Source organism: Canis lupus, chromosome 23 (assembly GCF_003254725.2).
Source record: "Canis lupus dingo isolate Sandy chromosome 23, ASM325472v2, whole genome shotgun sequence".
NCBI classification, from domain to species: domain Eukaryota; kingdom Metazoa; phylum Chordata; class Mammalia; order Carnivora; family Canidae; genus Canis; species Canis lupus.
In genome coordinates, this window is record NC_064265.1 from 49,256,714 (window position 1) to 49,273,520 (window position 16,807).

Genomic DNA, 16,807 nt, shown 5'->3' on the forward strand with positions numbered 1-16,807 from the left:
GGGAGTTGGAAGAGCATCTCTGGAAGCGTCTGGAAGCGCCTGCGGGGAGGGGACCCTGGCGTCAGTCTCCTCGTCTGGGTACCACCAAGAGGCGGAGTCCCACGGGCTCACCCCCGCCAGGGACCCCTGGGCCCGCCTCTCACCCCAGACACCTCCAGGCAGGGGGCAAAGGGGGCCGAGCGGGGAGGGCAGCGCCGGGCCACGCGCACACACACGCACACGCCCTTACTCCTATTACGTGGGCTTGCGCGGCCTCACACGCTCACGATCACACGCGCACTCAGCTCTGCGCCGCCGCGGGGGCGGACACCAGGTCACGCAGTGGCCCTTTCACCCGCACACACGTGCACGCGGGCTCCGCGCTCCTCCCCACACAGGCCCCGGTTACCGGGCAGGAGCGCGAGCGCAGGGCCCCGCGACGGACGCTTGGGGGGCGCGGCCGGTACAGCCTGCGGGGTCACCGGGGTCGCCGGGGTCACTGGGGTCAGCGGGGTCGCCGGGTCAGCCGCGTGCTTCCAGGTGGACGGGAAGGCAGTCGGGCTCCGGGGACGGCGCGTGGCAAGTGGCGTCAGGGCGTCAGGGCGTCAGGGCGTCAGGGGCCCCCACCCCCACCCCCACCCCCAGCTCCGCGGCGGCCCGGCCCTCGGCCCTCGGGTGGCGACGCTCGCTCTCCGGGGGGGCGGCCGCGGCTCGAAGCCGGGACAGAGCGTCAGGCCCGCCGCAGCCGCCGGGGAGGGGACCCGGGGGCTGACAGCACGGTCGCCTCAGAGCTGCGGGGCCACAGCCGACTCGGGGGCCGGAAGTGGGTGACGGGGGGGAGGGGGGTGACAGGAGGGAGGTGACAAGGGGTGAGTGAGAGGGGCGGTGGGGGAGGGGAGATGGGGGAGGGGCGGCCGGGAGGAGTGGCAGAGGGGCGGTGGGTGAGGGCGAGGCGGGTGAGGAGGCGAGTGACGGAAGTGGGTGAGGACCGGTGGGTGAGGGCAGGTGGCTCAGGGGGAGGTAGGTGAGGGGCGGTGGGTGAGGGAGCTGTGGGTGATGGGGCGGTGGGTGAGGGGCGGTGGGTGGGGGAGGTGGGTGAGGGGAGGTGGGTGGGGGCGGTGGGTGAGGGAGGTGGGTGAGGGGAGGTGAGTGGGGGAGGTGGGGGAGGGGAGGTGGGTGGGGGCGGTGGGTGAGGGGCGGTGGGTGGGGGAGGGGAGGTGAGTGGGGAGGTGGGGGAGGGGCGGTGGGTGGGGGCGGTGGGTGAGGGCGGTGGGTGAGGGAGGTGGGGGAGGTGGGGAGGGGGGAGGTGGGGGGGTGGGGGGGGGGGGGGGGGGGTGGGGTGGGGGGGGGGGGTGGGGGGGGGGGGGGGGGGGGGGGGGGGGGGGGGGGGGGGGGGGGGGGGGGGGGGGGGGGGGGGGGGGGGGGGGGTGGGGGGGGGGGGGGGGGGGGGGGGTGGGGGGGGGGGGGGGGGGGGGGGGGGGGGGGGGGGGGGGGGGGGGGGTGGGGGGGGGGGGGGAGGGGGGGGGGGGGGGGGGGGGGGGGGGGGGGGGGTGGGGGGGGGGGGGGGGGGGGGGGGGGGGGGGGGGGGGGGGGGGGTGGGGGGGGGGGGGGGGGGGGGGGGGGGGGGGGGGGGGGGGAATGGGGGGGGGCGGTGGGTGGGGGAGGTGGGGGAGGAGAGGTGAGTGGGGGAGGTGGGGGAGGGGCGGTGGGTGGGGGCGGTGGGTGAGGGCGGTGGGTGAGGGGAGGTGAGTGGGGGAGGTGGGGGAGGGGCGGTGGGTGGGGGAGGGGAGGTGGGTGGGGGCGGTGGGTGAGGGAGGTGGGGGAGGGGAGGTGAGTGGGGGCGGTGGGGGAGGGGCGGTGGGTGGGGGCGGTGGGTGAGGGCGGTGGGGGAGGGGAGGTGAGTGGGGGAGGTGGGGGAGGGGCGGTGGGTGGGGGAGGGGCGGTGGGTGGGGGCGGTGGGTGAGGGCGGTGGGTGAGGGGAGGTGAGTGGGGTGGTGGGGGAGGGCGGTGCGTGAGGGCGTCCAAGGCGGACGCTCAGCCCCGGGCCCCGCGCGGCTCCCGTGTGAGGCGTGGCCTCGGCTGCTGGGCTCCCGGCCCGTGGGGTCCCAGGGGTCGGGCCTGGCCGGGGCCGCGGTTCCGGGGGAAGCCCCGAGGTCAGCTCCTGCGGCCTGAGCGTCTGCACCCCTGGAACGCGGCGTGGAGCCCCTCGCAGCAGAGCTGGCCTCCTGAGGAGCCGGTCCTGCAGTTTCCGTCTTAGTCCCGGTTTCGCTGCCTGCAGTGCCTGCGCACAGCGGGGGCTCCGCAAGCATTTGCCTGGGGTGGTTTTCTCTAGGCAGAAATTGTGTCCTTTCGGGGCCCCTGCGTGGCTCAGCTGTTGAGCATATGCCTCCGGCCCAGGGCGTGACCCCAGGTCCCGGGATGGAGTCCCCCGTCGGGTCCCCGCAGGGAGCCTGCTTCTCCCTCCGCCTGTGCCTCTGCTCCTCTCTCTCTCTCTCTCTCTCTGTGTCTCATGAATTATGTCCTTTGCTTCCTTTGTCCGTCTGCGCTAGAGGCCTGGTTGGTAGGAATAACGTGACAGACGCCGGACGGGAAAATTCCTGTGTTTCAGGGAATGGAATGTCGCCTGTGACAGGAGCCCCAAAGCCAGGAACCAAAATTAATACCGATAACTGCTTCTTGGGCAGAGGCAGATCAGGTCCTGTCAGTAAAACTGGAAGATCTGCAAAACTTTCCTCAGGTCGTGGAAACTCCTAGAAGCACAGAGGTGGCATTTTAAGGTCAGTGCAAGAAAAGTCTGCTGACGCCCTCCCCTCCATTATGTCTCCTCTGGCTCACGGGAGGCTCCGGGTTATGTTCCTGTTCATATTTTCCGTGCTGCCATCCAAAGCCTAGGGCAATTTTTTCTCTCTTTTCTTTAAGATTGTATTTATTTATTTGACAGAGAGAGAGAAAGCAGGCACAGATGGAGAAGGAGAGGGAGAAGCAGACGCCCCTCTGAGCGGGGAGCCAGACCGGGGACTCGACCCCAGGACCCTGAGACCACGACCTGAGCTGAGGGCAGACGCGTCACTGCCGGAGCCCCCCGGGCATCCCCAAGCCTAGTGCAATTTTACAGCTAATACGGGAGGCCCAACTTTTAGAACACAATTATTTCTAACTTGAATGTGAGTAGTCTCTATCGTCGAGCCCTAAATTGGCCTGGTAAGGCGTCGTCACACGGGGGGACGTCAAGCGTCGTCACACGGGGAGAAAGAACCAGTTTTACGCAAGCCAGACACACACGACCCCTGTCCATAAACGCGAGGCATGCACAGAAGCTGCGGGTGCACCAGGAGACAGTCGCTCGGGTACGTGACCCGAGGTACAGGAGCGTTCGGTTCGCGGGCACTGTGCTGTTCTTCTACAGAAGGAAAAAGAAAGAAGGACGAACACCAGTACCAGGAAGAGGAAGTGAAGGAAGGGAGAGGAGCCCCAGGCTTCCCTCCCACTTTGGTGAAGGAGCAGGTGCCAGCAGCGCCTAGGCTCGGTGCTCTGGTGAAGGCACCACAGGATGCGGACACTGAGGCCGAATTGGTCGAAGGCGGGTGACCGACAGGCCGCGTGTTACCCATGCTCCTGCCTAATATCTCTGTCTTCCGCAAAGCCCGCCTTGAAAACTCCAACTCTCATGACTCTCCCTCTTCTACAACCAACACTCACTCGGGCAGGTTTATAAACTTTAAACAGGTTTATAGTTTATAAAACTATCTTTTTAAGTCTCACGATATTAGAGTTATTTCTGTCTGCCAACCCGTTTTCATCTTCCTTTCCAAGGGCCTTCCGACTTCTGCCCTCAAGTCCCCTGTGGTACTTGGTGAAGTCTGGGGCAGACTTGGTGGGAACTTAGAATGCGTTAATGGATACTTCTTAATCGCAGAGAGCCTGCACGCTTTTAGAATTTTCCCCAAAAAACCATGCAAAGAAAGAGGGTGGGCTACACTGCGTCCCCTCAGAATTTGTTCAAACAAAATCCTTGCCAACCTCAGGATCTGTGCATGTAATTGTATCTCGGGATAAGGTCTTTACAGAGGTAATTACGATGAAATAAAGTCATCAGCGCAGACCCTAATCCAACCTGACTGGTGTCCTTGTAGGAAGGGATTGGAACCCAGACACACGCGCACACACGTGGCAACACCGTGTGTAGACACCATGAGACAACAGCCATCTACGAGCCACAGAGGGGCCTCAAAAGAGACCAACCCTGCAGACACCTTGATTTTGAACTTCTGGTCTCCAGAACGGTGAGGAAATCCCTTTCTGTTACGGAAGCTGCACGGGCCGTGGCACTTGGTTTTGGCGGGCCTCGCGCACTGCTACTACTCCGGGAGGCGCTCCTCGCCCGCACGTGATGGAGAAGGAGGCAGAGATCCTGCCAGGTGGCGTGAACAAGACAAACCGAGTGGGAAGTCTCCGCTGTTGGCTTTTTCTTCCGCATCAAGAAACTGCTGCTAACCCCAGCATCCTCACCGCTGAACCTCACTTGCCTGTAACGTTGATCGGAATACTTGTAACAGTAGAATCTGCTCACTAGGCCCACCCCGTGGTTTCCACTTCTATTAAACTTATTTCTTTCTAAAAGCCAGAGGATGAGGGAAGTGGGGGGGGAGGGGCGGAGAGGGGCAGAGGGCGGTCCTTGGTGTGCAGAGTGCCTCCAGAACCTCACTGCCTTCTGCCCAGGGCTTCCTGGTGACCAGCCTCTCTCCAAGCAAGACACAAGAGTGGGTCTGACGGTGGTGATTTTGTCACCCTGGATGCGGCTCCAGGACAGAGGCGTCAGGCCTCCTGGCAGTGACTTCCCAGCTTTGCCGACACTTCTCCTCCTCTCGGGTTTTCCTAGAGGCCGAGGCTTTACCCTGCTGTTCTCAGCTAAGGAGCGCCTGCTGCCACCGTGACCTTCATGGCCCCGAAAGATCCACATGACATCACTTGGTGAGCGTGCGCTGTCCACTCGGGAATGACACAGACAGCACTTCCCCCAGGCCTGGCCCAGTTATTTCGACATTACATTCAAGCAAATGACTTTACTCAGTACTGTATCTGGAGGGAAAGTGGACATTTTTTTTTTGTCCCTCCCAGTGTCTTTAAACCAACTGCAGGATGGTGGTCCAGCCACTCCGTAGACTAGTAAATGTCACACGTAAAGACTCAAAGGTGCTAACATAAATCACAGGGTGCAGTAGTTTTCAGTCACGTGATATTTCCCACGCTCACCTCCATTTTCACAGGACGCTGCTGAAAAGAAGGCCCACAAAGCAGGCGCGTGCGAAGGGCAGTCCCCCTTTGCCCTGATACACATACCCAGAAGCGTAGGAAACAGCACTGCCTAGCTGACCAAATGGGACTATTTCAAGAGATCCATCATGACGGTCTGTCCCAGTCCGGTAAGTTAGGGACATGTCCAAGTAACCTTCGGTACCTTCATTACCTTCGTAAAAGCCAGAATGCATGTAGATTCCTTGCTTCACGAACCTTCTCATGGGATTTCGCTGTAAACATTCAGGTTAATTAAGCAATGTAATTCAAAAGAAAGGATGGCGGATTATAAATGTCTGTCTCAGTGTTATTTGGCACAGTAATGCAATCATTGAAAAAAAGGAAAATGACTAAAGCAAGATGTTTGCACTTTAGGACCTTATAGACTGGTTTCTTGAACCAGACAGATCAAATATTATAGGGATCTCCCGAATAAATCGAAATTTATAGGATTTTGATAGGATATCCCAGGCGCAAACTATGGAGAAGGAGCGACTGCAGCCACACTCAGCCGGACCAGACGCTAACTTTGGCAGGTGAGCAAACAGCTTTGTTAGATAAAAACGGGACCTGGAAAAGGCCGGCGTTGGGAGGTTGCCAGGATCCCGTCAGATAAGGAAAGTGGGCACCACATGGCAGCCCCCAGCATTTTGGCCTCTGGAAAGAACTCTGGGAAGGTAAGGCATCCTATTAAACGGTGAAGGAAGGCATGTGGTGACAGTTGTAGCACCAGCTGGGCCACATACGACCCAAATGACCAGTCGGACCAATCAGGAGCCGTCGTTGGACACGTGTAGGAGGAAAAGAGCTGGGAAGGAACACAGTGAATTAAAGCACTTGGTTTGTCAGTGCGATTCGACAGACTTCAGAGAGCGGCATGCGTTGGGTGACAAAATGCCACCCATCGCTGCGGGGGCGTGGGTCAGAAAGGGCCTCCCAGAAGCAGCAATGTTCCAGATGCTCAGTGGCCAGGACAGAGGTCCTGTTTTCACGTCCTCACGGTGCTAACGCCTCCCACCTCCTTCCCTTTGTAAGGCACAGACGTTGGGAAATGACTCTCCCACAGGCATCTCATCATCTTCCACTGTCACCTTGTGCCTCTTTTGCCACTCACCCGGCCACACCGGGTTTCAGATCTTTTTTTTTTTTTTTTTTTAAGATTTTATGTATTTATCCATGAGACATGGAGAGAGGCAGAAACACAGGCAGAGGGAGAAGCAGGCTCCCTGCGGGGAGCCCGATGTTGGACTCGATCCCGGGACCCCAGGGTCATGCACTGATCCAGAGGCAGATGCTCCACTGCGGAGCCCCTCAGGCGTCCCCCAGGATCAGGTATGAATGTGACCTGTTGTCAGATCCAAAGAGTTACCCCAACCCCGGCATTTGGGCCGAAATTGTGTGGTGGCCAGTTCCCTCCGTTCTTTGGGGACATTCCTTTGATGCGCCTCCAAACCATCCCTGCTGGTCATCAGGGTTCACCTTACTCACTTAAAGAAGTCCCCTCTCCTTTCAGAGCATCTTGACACAGAAACGAGGATGAATAATTCCACCAAGTTCTCTGGGGGCTCATGCTACAGTCCGACCTCTGGGAGAATGGTCCCCGCGCCAGGACCGTCGCTGCCGCAGAGCGCTTGCTGGTGTTAATACAAATGAAATACAGGGGGATCGTCTATTCAGTTAATATTTGCTGCGACTTGCCGTTGAGATACTGAGTAGAAACAGCGCTGGGGCTGAGGATCCAGGCGCTCCCGCCCAGCGCATCCGGCCTTCACCCCAGGGTGGGGACCCTCCGAGGAACAGGATGGCAGCTTCGGCGCCCTGCAAGCTGACAGTCCGTGTGCGTCCTTGAATGCCCTGTTTCCTTCAAAACGGCCTCACAAGCCCTCCTGGGCCTGTACCTCCCCCCACGTCACCTGGACCCCCCATATGCACCTGCACCTCTATTTGCTCTATTATTTCCATATGTTTAGCACCAGCTCTCAAGCTCTACTTTGGAGGAAAAGCTTTCAGCAATTGTGTTGCCTCCTTTGCACTGGCTTCTCGAAGCCCTCGCATCTCTCCTCCCCGCCGCGAGACTGGCTGGAAACAGCGGGAGGCTGACAGGTTTTTGTATGGAGACAAGACAGAGCCTCGAAAAACGTCTGAGATTTTCCCCCCTCTTTCAACCAAGGGCGGCTTCCAGTGCATCTTTTGTTGTTGTTATTATTGCTGTCATCAATTAGCACGATTCACCCGAGATTTTTGTTACCCAGGAAGCTGAGCCTTGGGCCAGGGGGCTGCCCTGGAGCGGGCTCCCCTGGGGAACGCCGGCCTCACCCGCTGGGAAGAACAGAGCCACGACATGGGCGCTGCGGTGGCCTCTGTCCCCCTGAGTCCGTTCAAGCGCTGGCACACTCGGCGGTGGGGAGTGGCAGCCCGTAGGGGCCGCGCCGCCCCAGCCCCTCACCCAGCAGGCCGAGCCCGGGACCCCGGCCACGGGGAGCCCCCCGTTGCGGGCGGCCAGGTACCGGGGCCCAGGGGCAGCCCGGCAGCTGGACGTAGGGAGCCCGTCGGGTGGGACAGGTGCTCCATCCTACACCCGGTACCCGCTCAGGGCCGGCCCCAGGGGGCTCCGTCTAGACACGACAGTCCTCTGACCGCTCTGTCCAAGACAGTTGGACAGTTGGACGTCCCCTGCGGTGTCCCAGAGCCCGGGCCACCTCCGGAGTCGACGCTGGGGCCTGGGCCCACTCTGCAGCTCTCACGGCACCTTCCGATGTGACCACATGCGTCGGCGTCCACCGTGAGCCCCCAGCCAGGCCGCTTCCCTGGAACGTAAGTGCATTTGGCATTTGCTCTTGAGCATCACCCCGGACCTCTTCCGGAAACCGCGGCCTCGAGCCATCCACCGTCCCTGCAACACGCACCGCTGCTTCTGTGCCCCAGTACCAGGCTCCTGGCCTGCAGGCCCGGGCCCATCCTGCGTCAGCGCCAAACCCCCACGGGTCCCCCAAAACCTCCGTGCCCTGGAGTGCCGCTTCTGTCGTCTAAACTCTCACAGCAGTATCTTTTTTTTCTTTTTAAGATTTTATTTTTTTATTCATGAGAGACACAGAGAGAGGGAGAAGCAGGCTCCCTGCAGGGAGCCCAACATGGGACTCGATCCTGGGACCCCAGGATCATGCGCTGAGCTGAAGACCGATGCTTAACTGCTGAGTCACCAGGCGTCCCAGACGCGGGGTTTCTAAAAGCTCATGGGGGACTCTGCGGGCAGCCGCCCGGGGAGCCCCATCCCGGATAACGGGTCCAGTGTTTAGCTCGGCTTTGTCCCCAGCGCAGGGCAGAGCCTTGGCAGTGAGAGAAAATCCATCTTCATTGGAGGGAGGGCAGGTGAGGGCACTAACAGGTGTCCAGAGGGTGCTGAGGGAGAATGAGACCCTCGGAACAGCTCTAAGACCGAGAGGAGCCCGAAAAAGATGTCAGTTTAGTTGGGATCCCCTGGGCTTGGGCGACGGAACCGAGCCCCATCCCCGTCTCCAAAGACCTTGCTGCTCGGAGGGCCAGACGGTCTGCATTCCATTTCTGGCAGCTTCCTCTCCCTCTGTGCATTTGGCCCCTATGTTCCCCACAGGCTTCTACACACCCGGAGCTTCCCGGCCTTCCCCAGGCGCCCCATCGGGAGTCTCCACGGCCACGGGCCTGAGTCATCTGCTGGCCACCAGCAGCCTCGTGCGGGTCCCACAAATGGGGGCCAGCCCTCCAAAGATCTCCGAGTCAACCCTGGGTGAGGAATCCCATCAAAGACAAAATCCAGTTTCAGGAAGGCCAGGAAAACCTTGGGTTGGAGATGGTGTGGCTGGTGTGTCGCCCGTCCGGAAGAGAGAGGGACCCTCCGTGCGTTACCGCTGTCAGAGGCAGCGGGCACTGGCTCCCCTGCCATCTGGCAGCACTGGGAGCCCCGCGGGGCCTCTCTTTAAGAGCCATTTGAATCCATAATTCAAACTCAAGAGCATTTTCAACGTAAAAAAAAAAATAGTAATGCTTGATTTAATCTTATTGCCTCGGGCTTTACCAGGAAAAGGGAAGCGGGAGGGGAGGCGAGGCTGCACTTGTTCCCTGCAAGCAGTGACATCTGCTCCTGGGGGGCGGCGAGGGGAGGCCCAGGGCACCACCTTGCTATGCAGCTACTCCCGGGTGTGAAAATAAAAACAACCCACATCTCTCCCCAATGTGCCAGCCTCTTCGCGTGTCTGGAAACAAGCTCTCTGGCCCTGGGCAACCCGACAGGCTGGCCCGGGACCCACAGCAGCTGTCACGGGCATGCTGCGCAGACAGGGGCAGACTCCAGGGCCAGGCAGAGGGCTTCGGGACAGCTCGGATGTGGCCACCAAAGGGCCCCTGCAGATAAGCCTACGAGGGCGTCAGGGTGGACCAGGGTCCAGCAGATGGCTGTGTGGGGTCTGACTGTGCCGCTGTCTGCTTTCACGTGGAGAACTCACGGGCTCTTTCTCTCCTCACATCTCACTCTTTGGAAAAACGATTGTAAGTTGAGAGCAAAAATAGACGCATCTAAACTGGCTTCAGTGAAATCCTTCATAAAGCACTGGAACCCCGGGGCCCCCTCCAAGGGTCCCCGGCAAGCTACCCGTACTTGAGTCGAGCCAAGAGGAGGCCAGAGGACTCCTGGAGGTGGAGGGCCAGATGGTCTCTCCTCTTCATTGCCACCTGCAGACCCTCAACTGGTCTGGCCCGGGCCACATGTCTCACTACGAAAACCAGCGTCCCCTGGAAAGGTTGGCAACGTGAGTCAGCTTGGACCCCACTGAGGACATCGAATTTCAAGGTGAAGAAGTGACTCCTGGTAGAGCTTGTGGAGGTACTCGAGCCTTCCAGGGCTTTGCACAGATGCGTGTGTGCACGAATGGCCACACAGACCCGTCGTCATGCCTGCCACACTCCTCATGAACTCTAGGATTTCAGCCACACCCACCCAGGGGGCCATCTGGTACCACAGAAGCCCGAAATCCTGGCTACAGCCGGTTGGCCCAAGAAGACAGGCCTGATCAAAGAGCAGCCTGGCTCAGGGACCCTGCCAGACAGGCACAGTCGTGACCTAATTGAGCTAATCAGATCTCATTGCTCAGGCTGTCTTGACAACCTGGCATAAAACAAGAAAAAAAAAAAAAAGAATTAGCAATTCATTGGAGGAATAAAAACATTCTGGTTACTGAATAGGCAGACAAAATTCATATCTAATCACCAGAGTGCTAAAAAAAAAGTAATTTCTGGAAAGAGTCAATACTTGTTTTATTTTGAGAACAGCATTAAAATGATCATCACGGGGGATAATACCAGAAGAACTTTTTTTTGGACTTATTTATACCTGTCATAAAAGTTCACATGGCATTTACTTTGAAATTCAAGGTAGGTAAGGAGCAGGGAGGGAAGCCTACACACTTCCTAGTCTAAATGTCTTGATGTAAATCTGAAAAGAAATATAGACAGAAGGAACAGGAAGAGGAAGCCCTAAAACAATGAAAGCCAGGAGTAGGAGAAAAGAGAATATCAAGCAGGAGCCAGGAGTCAGGAGCCACAGGTGCAAAGGGGGGGGCTCGCGGAGACGCAGGAGGGAGCGGGGAGCCCACGTGGGAGGGGACAGCTACAGGGACTCCTGTCGCGCCAGGAGTCAGAGCTGTGGCTTCCGGGCGGCATAGGACTCCCTTAGTTCCTCCTGCAGTCCTGCTGCAAATCCCTACGTCCCAAGCTTCGGTTTATCTTTGTTTCTTAAAACCTAAAAGCGCCTAGCTTAGGCCTCCTATTAAGCAAATAGAAAAAAAAATATTCAGCTATTATATCACCAAAGCCAAAGATAGAGAAATTTAAAAGGAGTAGACAGGAGGATATCGCGATGTATGTGGTTCGACGACAAGGTTCAAGAAGAGCTTTAAGTGGAAAGACAAGCTTTGCGTGACATGAAGGCGTTCAGAAAACAGAGGCCAGCACGAACGCATGGAAACCACGTCTGAAACGGGCCACCAGCAGGAAGCCGAGGACGTACCCGACAGAGAGACACTCTCCAGGCTCGGGGTAGATGGACTGTGCGCCCTGGATCAGAAGGACTGTCAGGGGCAAGGAGGATCGGAATCACTCATACACCAAAGGGAACAGGTAGGAATGTGGAGAATAAGGGCTTCAATTCGATATTATGCAAATCTTTTCAAAAATCGGAACTTTGTCAGACAAGGGGGTGTTCTACTTTACAAGGTCGTGAGTTATCATTGAAAGTGTTCAAGGAGAAACGGGAAGTGCTTGGACAGGGTTATTTCTATTTTTGTTTTTTAAAGATTTATTTTAGAGAAAGAGAGCAGAGGTGAGAGGGGCAGAAGGAGAGGGAGAGAGTGTCTTAAGCAGACTCCGAGCGTGAGCAGAGCCCAATTTCACAACCCTGAGATCATGATCTGGGCCGAAACCAAGAGTTGGGTGTTTAACAGACTGAGCCACCCAGACACCCCAGGCAGTGGAGTTTTTAAAAAGCTATTTAAGAACCGGGGCACCTGGGTGGCTCAGTGGTTGAGTATCTACCTTCGGCTCAGATCGTGACCCCGGGGTTCTGGGATCGAGTCCCACATCAGGCTTCCTGCAGGGAGCTTGCTTCTCCCTCTGCCTGTGTCTCTGCCTCTCTCTGTGTGTCTCTCATGAATAAATAAATAAAACCTTTAAAAAAAAAGATATTTAAGTACCATCTCAATTCCAAGAATTGAGAGATAGACCCCTTCCACCCATGACCTTTCCTAGGTGGAGAGCACAGATTCTGGAGCTTAACTACCCCACTTTGTATTCTGCTGGCCCCATGTAAGCTACTTGCCTTACCATGCAAACTTCCCACTCTAGAAATTGAGGAAACAGTAGTACCTATAGCATAAAGATGTCGTGAAAATTAACTGAGACCATTCAAATAAAGTGTTTAGAATAATGCCCGGCATCTTAGAAGCACTAGATACGTATATTGGTGGATGTTGTTAAAAACTTGGTCTCCAGGACTCACTCCAAAGTGATCGTGGTCAAACTAATTCTAACTGTGAATGGCGTATCTGCTCATCATTGCAAGAAACAAGTATTAGACCTGTTTTGTTTATGTGTCATTAAGTTAGCAAATGAAAGGTGAAAATGGCCCTAGGACAATGTCCTTTGACAGATGAATGGATAAAGAAGATGTGGCCTATGTATACAGCGAAATATTACCCAGCTATCAGAAACGACAAATACCCACCATTTACTTCAATGTGGTTGGAACTGGAGGATATTATGCTGAGTGAAGTAAATCAGTCAGAGAAAGACAATCATCACGTGGTTTCACTCACATGTGGACTATAAGAAATAGTGAACGAGACCGTTAAGTGAAAGGAGGGGAACTGAGTGGGGAAAAATTAGAGAGGGAGACAAACCATGAGCGACTCCTAACTCTGGGAAACACACAAAGGGCTGCAGAAGGGGAGGAGGGCAGGGAATGGGGTAACTGGGTGACGGGCATTGAGGAAGGCACATGATGGGATGAGCATTAGCTGTTACACTCTATTTTGGCAAATTGAATTTAAATAAATAAAAAATAAAAAATAATTGAGACAAAAAAAAAGAAAAATGGCTCTAGGTTTTGGGATAGTCTTTCCTCTTCCTTCAGGAAGTCACGGATGACTAAAAAGAACAATGAAGCCCAAGGTTAATGGTGATTGTCTTCCACCATTGGTTCAGTAAATATTTGGGAGGCGCCTACCGTGTGCTCAGCAGTGTGCTAGACACAGCAAGCCCAACCAAATAACTTGCTCTTAAGCAAGTTTCCGTTGGGGAAAGGAATAAACACGCAAGATCACAGCAGGTGTGTGCAGAGAAGACACGGAATAGTGTGATGGGCGTTAGAGGGGAAAGCATGGGTGGAATGTCCTCCTGTGGCCTGAATCCTCGGGAACCGACAGGGTCCTTACGCCACTGGGGGAAGATGCACACGATTGAAAGGAATCCTTGTTACCACAAAAAGGAAAATGGAGGTTAGGCGAGAATCTCTGTTCAATGTCCCAGCTTCTCTACTAAAAATAAGAACATTTTTGCAGGCAAGACAAGGCTTTGCAATGCTTTAGTCATGTAGCCTCAATTTGATTATCTATCCCATTCCTCTGTCGCCTCCTCAAAAATTAAATTTCTCACTTTTCTGATGGTCAATTTTGCTTCCGAGTCATAAGATCACATCGACAACTAAAACTAATAGAGAAATTTCATTTTAGTCAAAAACATCCAATTTCCACAACAGTTCTGTGGTAGCCAGTGTATCTTCTGATGGGCCAGACTAAAAGGAAACCGGAAATGAAAGGAGACATAAGGAGGTCCAGACCACTTCAGCTCCCACATAATAGAAAATTCTGGCTGGGCAGGTTAAGCTTGACTATTCTTAAAAAAAAGAAATATTGCTCATGTAAAGTCCAGTGAGGACAGGCAATTCCCTGAGGAATTTTCCTTCACCCGGTGACTTAGAAATGCGGGTTCCCTCCATCGTGGTTTCCAGGATGTGCGGAGCAGAACAAGAGAGAGTGAGAAGAGCACGCATGTCGTCTTTTCACTCTCTGTTTGCCAAAACCAGATACATGGCTTCAACCTCCATGCAAGGAGGCTGGGAAAAGTCGGGGAGAACATGGAGTACTGGAGGAGCATTACTGCCTCTTCTGGCGTGTGTTGTTCTCGCCAAAACCAAATTTACGCGGAGGGTATTTGGACACCTTGGAAATTCAACCTTGGTCAGATGCAGGCACCCTAGCCTCAACATTCCCCAGTTTAAGAATTTCTATCTGTTTAAAACCCATGTAACTTCCTTATAAGGCAAGAGCACACTGCCACGTGAATCAAGTGTTCCTAGACAGCCAATCAACCCCCAGTTTTTGTAGAAAATGGAACTTTAAAGATGGCACTGGCCTTGTCAGTCTTTTTTTTTTATATATAAATATTTTACTTATTTATTCATGAGAGACACAGAGAGAGAGGCAGAGACACAGGCAGAGGGAGAAGCAGGCCCCATCCAGGGAGCCTGATGCAGGACTCGATCCCGGGTCTCCAGGATCATGCCCCGGGCCAAAGGCAGATGCTAAACTGCTGAGCTACCCAGGTGTCCCTGTTCTTGTCAGTCTTGGGCCAGGATTTGGAGAACACCAAGCACCATGCATTAGACGCCATGCACGTAAGCCTGTCATTGAGTATAGATCATGTAAATGACAAAAAAATATATTTTTTTCCCAAAATTATATGCACTACAAAATATGGAGCCTTTCCATCATTCCATGAGTTTGGGATTCCCTCCCCACCCCGATAATGCAGTCTTTAAAAAATGTCCACTGCCTAGTGACCCTAAGATAAGTCTGTAGGAGAAGTGTTTTTTGGTTTCTTTTTCCTGGGACTGAGTGAATAGAGCTTGAGCAGATCAACCCTCACCCTACAACTGTTTTGATGGCCAGGTCTATGCAGAGAAAGCGTATGGTGACTTTTCCTAGTTGTGCTACACCTCGTTGACCTTGGAAAAGCCCTCGGTTCTTGGGGTATGTATAGAAGAAAGGCCTTCAGGAAACAGAACCACAGTCCTCATCCTGATTTAGGAAAGATATGTGACTGAGAAATAGGAAATCATGCTAATATTCACTGAGAGTGGCAACTTTGTGGACCCTTTTGCTCTCCTTTTTTTTTTTTTTTTTTTTTTTTTTTTTAATGGCAATTACAGACCTCCAGGTTTCTTTTCCATACCTTTCTACCCCAACTACTTCTGCCATCACCTGGACAATCTGAATCCACACGGGAGACTTATTTAACCGGGAGACTCCCATTTCCAAGACATTCTGAACTTCAGTCACCTCCCCACGCTCCATGCGTATATGCGTGCGGTTCAAATCCTGGGAATATCCAGAATAATTCAATCGCTCAAGTTTAAACTCCAAGATCTCAGCATTCAAGCATGACTTTCTGTTCCTCCGGCACACTCAGTCCTCCGATCCCCAAGACCATGTCACCACGTCTTTGTGGCATCCAGCCCCTTAGTGCCTGCCTTGGGAAGCAGTGAGCTTCTTGTCTCTCTAGATGTTCAGAAGAAAAAGGATTAGCGTTGTGCCAGGGACACAAGGCAGGGCTACCCTGGCCTTTTGAGAAAGTTATGGTGCCCTAATAGTAGGAGAGATATGAAGTTCAAAGACATATTGCAGCTGTGATTTAAATGCCTGGTTCTAGTAGTTACTGGGGCCTAACCCTTCAAATAAGTGTTTTGTGTTTAAATGACCAAGGTTCCAAATTGGGTGATAAACAACCATAGAACAATTAAAGTGGTAAATACTGAAAACCTCTAGCATTTTGTGTCAAGTTAAATAAGCTTGAGCAATGCTACAGCCAGTGCCTTGCAAAACCAAGACCTACAACGACATACAAGAGACTGAGTAATGCAATACCCTATTTATGGAAGGAAATGGTGCTGCTCAAAAATCATTTACAGTGTTTAGATGAACATTTATTAGGGAGGGAAAAAAGGCTTACCACGGCAGCAACATCAGCTTCAAATCTAATACGCTGAGGTAAATTGGAACTTGCCTCAGTTCTCAGACTCAATTGAGGCTGGATTCATTAGGAGAATCTTATTTGTTGTAATAAGAATAGATAATACAAGAAAACCAATCCTAAAGTTGAAAATTAAGCAAAAGCAACCAGCCAAATATATTGAAACGTGTAAGCAATCTGAAGTCTGCAAGGGTAAGTCTCCAGACGGCTGAGATGAAAACCCTCTCGCATAGAAATTCTACATTTATTGGACTTGGGAGCATGTCATCAAGGCAGGCAATCATAACGATCCATCTTTATTTAACTTTAACAGGCCAAATAAGGGAATATTTATGCAGCAAAGATTGTCACAGACACCGGTTATCCATTGATACCATCGAGGGCTAGAATGTTACGAGAGATTCCCAGCTATCCTAGGACAAGCTAATACACCCATGTAATTATTTTTCTCTTCCTCGGGGAGCGGAAGGGAGTTCCTAGACCATAACCGCCGTTTACAGGCGAGTTACCAGAAGATCTATGTGCCTGTTCTCCGGAAGATAAATGCACTGAGGGAGGAGAAAAGGTAACATCTGCCAAATACCTTGCTCAAAGCTCTTTGTTAGAAGATGAGGCTGATCTTCCCTCTGTAACTCTAGAAGGAAAAAAATAAAAAAAAAAGAATCTCATCTCCCATTATCCTGGATGCGTTAAGACAATGGCTATTGCCAAACACAGTGAGTGGACCCAAATTTTTGTTTGCTTTGAAAAAGAATCAGGCTACCTCCCTGTTACTACTGTCGTACTAGAGCAGCCAATGCATTTCTCTTTTTCTTTTTTAAGATTTTATGTATGTATTTATTTCTTTGAGAGAGAGAGAGAGAGAGAGAGGGTGTGGGAAGTAGCATGAACTGGGGGAGGGGCAAAGGGAGGGGGCAAGAATCTCAAGCAGACTCTGCATGGAGCCCGACACGACCCTGAGATCACGACCTGAGCCAAA

General features: G+C 54.0%; 1 long non-coding RNA gene across 6 annotated transcripts; it reads left to right on the forward strand.

The window, feature by feature from the left end:
* Positions 1–311: 311 nt before the first annotated feature.
* On the forward strand, positions 312–14,956 carry LOC112652579 (uncharacterized). Of its 6 annotated transcripts, none has more exons than XR_007405204.1 (8): positions 312–442; positions 2,588–2,756; positions 2,921–3,686; positions 4,117–4,507; positions 4,859–4,950; positions 5,247–5,402; positions 6,434–6,606; positions 6,788–14,954. It is a non-coding gene; the product is annotated as an uncharacterized LOC112652579 (long non-coding RNA). The 6 variants fall into 6 exon arrangements; XR_007405203.1 differs by lacking the exon at positions 312–442 and adding an exon at positions 659–802; XR_003131562.2 differs by lacking the exon at positions 312–442 and having other exon boundaries at positions 2,115–2,756; positions 6,788–14,956.
* Positions 14,957–16,807: the final 1,851 nt, after the last annotated feature.